This window comes from Homalodisca vitripennis, chromosome 1 (genome assembly GCF_021130785.1).
Source record: "Homalodisca vitripennis isolate AUS2020 chromosome 1, UT_GWSS_2.1, whole genome shotgun sequence".
NCBI lineage: Eukaryota > Metazoa > Arthropoda > Insecta > Hemiptera > Cicadellidae > Homalodisca > Homalodisca vitripennis.
This window is the reverse complement of record NC_060207.1, coordinates 16706380-16714590: the sequence shown is the minus strand read 5'-3', so window position 1 is coordinate 16714590 and position 8211 is coordinate 16706380.

Here is an 8211-nt window from a genome sequence, read left to right as displayed (position 1 = left end):
ATGGACAGCTTCACCGCCTGAAACATCGGGAACAAGTTCAAGCTTGACACCTTACTCCAGAACCGCCCAGTGCGGCCTTGAGTTTTGTTAAAGAAATCCTTGACTGGGGACAGCTTCGTAATAGCAGCTTCACCGCCTGAAACATCGGGAACAAGTTCAAGCTTGACACCTTACTCCAGAACCGCCCAGTGCGGCCTTGAGTTTTGTTAAAGAAATCCCTTGACTGGTGACACTCAGCTTCGTAATAGATGGACAGCTTCACCGCCTGAAACATCGGGAACAAGTTCAAGCTTGACACCTTACTCCAGAACCGCCCAGTGCGGCCTTGAGTTTTGTTAAAGAAATCCCTTGACTGGGGACACTCAGCTTCGTAATAGATGGACAGCTTCACCGCCTGAAACATCGGGAACAAGTTCAAGCCTGACACCTTACTCCAGAACCGCCCAGTGCGGCCAGAGTTGTTTGTTAAAGAAATCCCTTGACTGGTGACACTCAGCTTCGTAATAGATGGGCAGCTTCACCGCCTGAAACATCGGGAACAAGTTCAAGCTTGACACCTTACTCCAGAACCGCCCAGTGGGGCCAGAGTTTTGTTAAAGAAATCCCTTGACTGGTGACACTCAGCTTCGTAATAGATGGGCAGCTTCACCGCCTGAAACATCGGGAACAAGTTCAAGCTTGACACCTTACTCCAGAACCGCCCAGTGCGGCCAGAGTTTTGTTAAAGAAATCCCTTGACTGGTGACACTCAGCTTCGTAATAGATGGGCAGCTTCACCGCCTGAAACATCGGGAACAAGTTCAAGCTTGACACCTTACTCCAGAACCGCCCAGTGCGGCCAGAGTTGTTGTTAAAGAAATCCCTTGACTGGTGACACTCAGCTTCGTAATAGATGGGCAGCTTCACCGCCTGAAACATCGGGAACAAGTTCAAGCTTGACACCTTACTCCAGAACCGCCCAGTGCGGCCAGAGTTGTTTGTTAAAGAAATCCCTTGACTGGTGACACTCAGCTTCGTAATAGATGGGCAGCTTCACCGCCTGAAACATCGGGAACAAGTTCAAGCTTGACACCTTACTCCAGAACCGCCCAGTGCGGCCAGAGTTTTGTTAAAGAAATCCCTTGACTGGTGACACTCAGCTTCGTAATAGATGGGCAGCTTCACCGCCTGAAACATCGGGAACAAGTTCAAGCTTGACACCTTACTCCAGAACCGCCCAGTGGGGCCAGAGTTTTGTTAAAGAAATCCCTTGACTGGTGACACTCAGCTTCGTAATAGATGGGCAGCTTCACCGCCTGAAACATCGGGAACAAGTTCAAGCTTGACACCTTACTCCAGAACCGCCCAGTGCGGCCTTGAGTTTTGTTAAAGAAATCCCTTGACTGGGGACACTCAGCTTCGTAATAGATGGACAGCTTCACCGCCTGAAACATCGGGAACAAGTTCAAGCTTTGACACCTTACTCCAGAACCGCCCAGTGCGACCAGAGTTTTTTAAAGAAATCCCTTGACTGGGGACACTCAGCTTCGTAGTAGATAGACAGCTTCACCGCCTGAAACATCGGGAACAAGTTCAAGCTTGACACCTTACTCCAGAACCGCCCAGTGCGGCCTTGAGTTTTGTTAAAGAAATCCCTTGACTGGTGACATTCAGCTTCGTAATAGATGGACAGCTTCACCGCCTGAAACATCGGGAACAAGTTCAAGCTTGACACCTTACTCCAGAACCGCCCAGTGCTACCAGAGTTTTGTTAAAGAAATCCCTTGACTGGGGACACTCAGCTTCGTAGTAGATAGACAGCTTCACCGCCTGAAACATCGGGAACAAGTTCAAGCTTGACACCTTACTCCAGAACCGCCCAGTGCGGCCTTGAGTTTTGTTAAAGAAATCCCTTGACTGGGGACACTCAGCTTCGTAATAGATGGACAGCTTCACCGCCTGAAACATCGGGAACAAGTTCAAGCTTGACACCTTACTCCAGAACCGCCCAGTGCGGCCAGAGTTTTGTTAAAGAAATCCCTTGACTGGGGACACTCAGCTTCGTAATAGATAGACAGCTTCACCGCCTGAAACATCGGGAACCGGCCCCAACTCTCAAAAAGGTTAATCCTGTTGTTTATAATATATACAACTATCTAATATCTAAGAGTAATAAAGGATAACCCTTTTTATCTCAACAGGAATATATTTTAGTTGGTTGCAATGAATACCTACTGAATAATCCAAAATGTATCTTTCTCTTCACTACGACTCAAAACTTGGGGGTTTTACGTTTTCGATAATCCAAAAATTTTTCTTTTAATTAAACCTGTATACATTTTTTTGTTAAACATTAATAACAAATTTAGATGTGTTTTACATACTATTTTAGAGATGGAAATAAACTAGTAAGTGTTAAAGATAAACTCCGCCATAAAGAAACCTTGGTTGAAAGATCTAGTAAGTATAATCAATGTTTTATTGCCGGATAAGAAATCGGTTTATTTTTTTAATCGTGTTTTTTATTCATATCTTTAATCGTTTAGAGAATACCTACAAATGTAAAATAGATTTTAAGCGATTTTTCACTTTTTCTAGTATATTTTCGCTCCACATTAGATTAACGCTCTGATCGTTTGATATTTTTTAGTTATATTATATTATACACATCCCACATTTGCTTTCCTAATGCCGAACCTAATTAATCGAACCTAATGTATATAAATACATTTTAAGTTTTCTACATAAAAATCCTATCTTACTTTTATCGTACTTAAAAAAATGTTCTCTTATTAATTTTAATTTTTCATAAAACGTTATTTCCTGTATTTTTGTAAATTTTGAATTACAAGAAACAAATGGGGCATGGGGTAAGTTCAACGTCAATAAATAAAGTTCGACAATCTCTTGAGAGAATATTCTTCAGCCCCTAATTTTGGAGGTTATTTTATACTTTTTAAACGACTCAATGTGTCAGCCCTCCCGGATTATTTTTATATATACGCCACTGTATTCAAATTTGTAAAAAAGAGTACGGATTTGATAACAGGAAATATATCTACACATTACAACGGTACAGTATTATGTATTTTACAGCTTACCAAAACTTTTACTACTTATATCTTGACCAAAAATAATAAAATATTAATTTGACATGTTTTAAATATTAAGCAAACTTACAGTAGGATCTCTCATTTTTGCGTGGAAGGCGGAACTCGCCGCTAAACACATGAACAGTATGAATATCGAAGACCTGCAAAAAGACACGCAAGTTAATGTCTGGTTACTAAAAACAAAATTCACGTATTTTTCTCGTGACTGATTAGTCTAAGGTTTTTTAGCCAATCCAGCAGACGGTCTCGCTGTTAAGTGTTTGTTTATGTCTGGTACCTGATTGTCACTGTTTTATTTTAAATAAATTACTTTTTCTTCTTCTTCTTCTTGTTCTTCTAAACACTCTGAGACCATTTTGGATTGTTTGGTGGATAAAGCCCCCCTTTTTTAAAAGGGGGTTAGAAGGTAGTAGGGTTTTTCTATCGCAAACCCTGTGTTGTGACATGTCATTTTAAAGGTATATTTAATAGAAACACAATGGCATAAGTAAAACCTTGCTACAACGTTCTTAGCTAAAGTTATAGGGAAATAATCCCTTACATTTTACGGTGTAAATTAATTCATGACACGTCTGGATGTATTCTAAACGGATTGATATATTGATGTAAAACCTTCACCATTCTTATTAAAATACTTTTGTGGATCTTTGTGGAGAGTAAAAAACATGTTCCCCTTTTCAAAGGGGGGTAGAACGAGGTAAATATAAATTTTCAAATTGCAATTACGTTGTGACATGTCCTTTTAAATGTAAATTAAAAAGAAAGACAATGATACTAAGAAAACGTCTCTAGCAAAAGTTATGGGAAAACAATGCAAAAAAATAATAATCCGTAAGAACATTTCCAATGTCTTGCGCAGACCAACGCAATGTACGCGTGATATCTTTCAGTAAGACTTTAAGCTGCCCAGCTTATACCTTTACGTAGTATATAATTTTTGTGGTGTACATAGTTTTGGTAAGAGGTGTCTTTTTATAGGTGGCATTTCAATGTAAGGGGTTATTTGTCCATAACTTTTGCTAGGAACGTCATAGAGATGTTTTATTTATGGCATTGTTTTTCTGCTTAATAGACCTTTAAAATTAAATGACTCTAGAAAATGGTTACAATTTTAAAATTTAAAGTTACCCCCTTCTACCCTTTTGAAAGGGAGGGGAAATTTAAAAAAAGCGTTTTTAAGAAGTATAGTGAAGATTGTACAGCGATATCTCGAATATTCGAAATATATCCAGGCGTATCAGGAATTGATTTACAACAATGTATTCTTCAAATGTGTTGTAAGAATACATTGTTGCATGTTTTAAAATGCAACTATGTATTCTTTTGTTCAAGCTGTGTTCTTATAGAGACATGGTGTTTGATGTAACTTGGCATTTCCTAATTAGTTGGCTGTAATTAGTAAATGGCAACATACGTGCGTACATCTGCACACGATATCCAGTTAGGTTTGATATTCTTCACTAAAAAACATTCTGGAACATCGTATTTTAAGGAGAGTCGATAAACATTAATTTGTTAATGTTGGCCATTTTATTAGACAGATTTATTCGTCTACCAATTAATTGTATTCATTCTGAACAATGAATACAATTGGTAGACTGTTGTACAAATTGTTGACTTTTACAATCGTCATTTTCAAATAGATAAAATCAATGCCTACCATTATCAGGTCGTAAATTCTGTGAAAACATTGTCAGCCATATACGCATTTAACATCTGCAGAACAATTACGAGAACCAAGGGACCGAGAACCACGATGAATTTAATGCATTTAAGATTCAAGATTTATTTAAACTAAATTGCCTATTTTTATGATCTTCGCTGGTTTATCTAAGTTCTTGTGTCTCTCTATAGGAAAAGAACGATAAAGACCTTCAAAAATGAATACTTGGATATTATAAATTTAAAAAAGTTTTTTTCAGTATATTTACTGTTTTTCAAAACAATTTAAGTCAGCAATGGACTAACTAACAATAAATTCAATAAAGACTGAACATAATTATAACAATTTTATTACAAACTAATTGCTTATTTAAAATTTCAAACGAAGTCGTTGGAAAACCTTGCGAAACTCACCAAAGGTGTTAAAGGCAGGCTTTTTAACCATTGCTTAACTTAAACTTATACTTTGAAGATAGCATCTAAGAACTAGACAAGCACGCTGTTATAGCATGTTTTTCACTTTCCATAATACCTAATATACGTGCGTACATACCTGTATTTTCAACACATTTTGAATGGAGTAATGATATTTATCCGTTAAATTATGGATAGAAGAAAAGAAATTAATGCTGATTGTGATTCTTAATTAAACAATCATTAAGTACGTATCATACTAATGTGGTAGTTATCTAATTGTTCAAATACCTGGGGCTATTGTCACAGATAATGTCTTATCACAACAGCAAAACTCCTAGGAAGGAAAAATAGACAGGCAACCAATAAAATATTCGTTATCCTTTGCAAATCTTTAAGGAAATAAATAATATTTGTTTAATATAAGAAAAGCAAATAGTATTTAAGAATCAAATATAAAAACATACACCAAAATAATTAAATACAAATAGTAAACATGTTTATTTCCTAATTCCCTTTATATAGTTAATTTTTGTAATAGACTTTCTTCAGCAGAAAATTATTTACCACATTTATTTGTGATTACATTCACAAAAAGAACAATTAAGATTATTGAAAATAGTACAATTACAGAAAATTTTACAGGATTCCAATTTTATTATTTATAACCACATAATTAAAATGATTAACGTTAAAATAAATATTGCGTCTCAGATATTATTTTGAATAAACGAAAACAAATTTCAGGTTTCAACAATTTTTTGTTGCTTTGGCAATATCTTGTTGGTTAACAAATAACCAATACACTACAATAGCTCTTGTAGATTATGGAAAGGTATGGAAAGGATATCTTCGATATCGAGATATTTTGCGGAGAGAGAGACAGACAGAAGAGATTTTTCCCCTGAAGTGATGGGCTTCGCTAACGCTCAGCCAACAAAGGAGGTCTAACAAGAGCTTCGTTTTAGGTGACACTTGTTTGTGGCAAATGTTATTCTGTAATTGAGGCAATGATCAAACCAAGTTTAGCTCCAGTTCACCTTCCTCTTAGTGCAATGTGTAGAATCTGGCGTTTTCACAGATTTGAACCATAGAATCTGCAACCCCACGTGGGTGTAAGTGGTGCATAACAGGTTCTCCAGAAGTTTCTTGTGCAGTTTCAAGTCTGCACGTCTATTCGTTTCGATATATATTTTCGAAAATTAAGCTTTGCTGACGCTTAGCGAAGTAACAGGCATCGATGGAGTAACAGGCATCATCATCGAACTCTCTTTAGTCTTTATGGTAAACTCTCTTTAAATGGTAATTAATGTGAAAATTAAGTGTTATGCAAAGCTCAAGTCTATATATTATCGTTTAATTCGTTTTATTTCTATTCTATTTCTATTCCATGGAGTAACAAGCACCATCATCGAACTCTCTTTACTATGTGAATATTAAGTGTTATGGAAAGCTCAAGTCTATATATTATCGTTTAATTCGTTTTATTTCTATTCTATTTCTATTCCATGGAGTAACAGGCATCATCATCGAACTCTCTTTACTATGTGAAAATTAAGTGTTATGCAAAGCTCAAGTCTATATATTATCGTTTAATTAGTTTTATTTCTATTCTATTTCTATTCCATGGAGTAACAAGCACCATCATCGAACTCTCTTTACTATGTGAAAATTAAGTGTTATGCAAAGCTCAAGTCTATATATTATCGTTTAATTCGTTTTATTTCTATTCTATTTCTATTCCATGGAGTAACAAGCACCATCATCGAACTCTCTTTACTATGTGAAAATTAAGTGTTATGCAAAGCTCAAGTCTATATATTATCGTTTAATTCGTTTTATTTCTATTCTATTTCTATTCCATGGAGTAACAAGCACCATCATCGAACTCTCTTTACTATGTGAAAATTAAGTGTTATGCAAAGCTCAAGTCTATATATTATCGTTTAATTCGTTTTATTTCTATTCTATTTCTATTCTATTCCATGGAGTAACAAGCACCATCATCGAACTCTCTTTACTATGTGAAAATTAAGTGTTATGCAAAGCTCGTCTATATATTATCGTTTAATTCGTTTTATTTCTATTCTATTCTTCTATACAAACAGTTCTAAGGGATATTCGTTCTCGAAGTAGGCAGTTGGGCTTCGTAGCATTCATCCAAATCCCATGGACTAACATGCAGCATCATCGAACTCTGTATGTATTTTTATGCAAATTTTCTATTCGATATCGAGATATTGTGCAGAGAGAGGCGCACAGAAGAGAAAATGTTCAAGTCCCCTGAGAGAGCCAATAAAGGAGGCCTAGGCCTCAGGGGACCTTCACTTAGGCCACACGTGTCACCTAAAATCAAGCTTACAGGTGAAAGCTTGATTTTAGGTGACACGTGTGGCACAAACATGTAATTCTCTTATTGCGGCAATGATCAAACATTTGGCATTACCTTTCATTTCAAACACGGTTTTCATCTCAAAATTAAATAAAGCAGCTTGTCAGAATATACACGATAAATTCGTGTATATATTCTGATTACCTTGAGCACACTTTGGTAGTTAAAATAATGTTTGTGACAGCCTTGAAACAGTAATTAGTAAAAAATAGTAAATAATATGTTACTTTTATCCAACACCACTCATGGTAACCTTGTATAATGAATAGTGCAAAGAATTAATGAGTTAATGAATACTTGGGATGAGGTACTTACATGGCGATGTTGCACATAGTGGCACTGTGTGCCAGTATTGACTGATATTATCTACCTAGTCAACATCATTGATAACAGTTACCATTCTCCACCTTGACTACTGCCATTGCTTTCCTCCAGTCACGATACGAGAAATGGTGTAAAAATACTGACCTTTAAGACCTTAAATGTTGTAGAGAAAATACGACAAATTCAATGGTTGTCGAAACAAACTATTGCGAAGCAGATATAATTTCAATGTATATTTATGTAGTTTATTTACAATGCAATAGTCCACTACCGTTCATTCCACGCAGACGGAATAGATCGTTTTTATTATTATTAACTAAAACTATT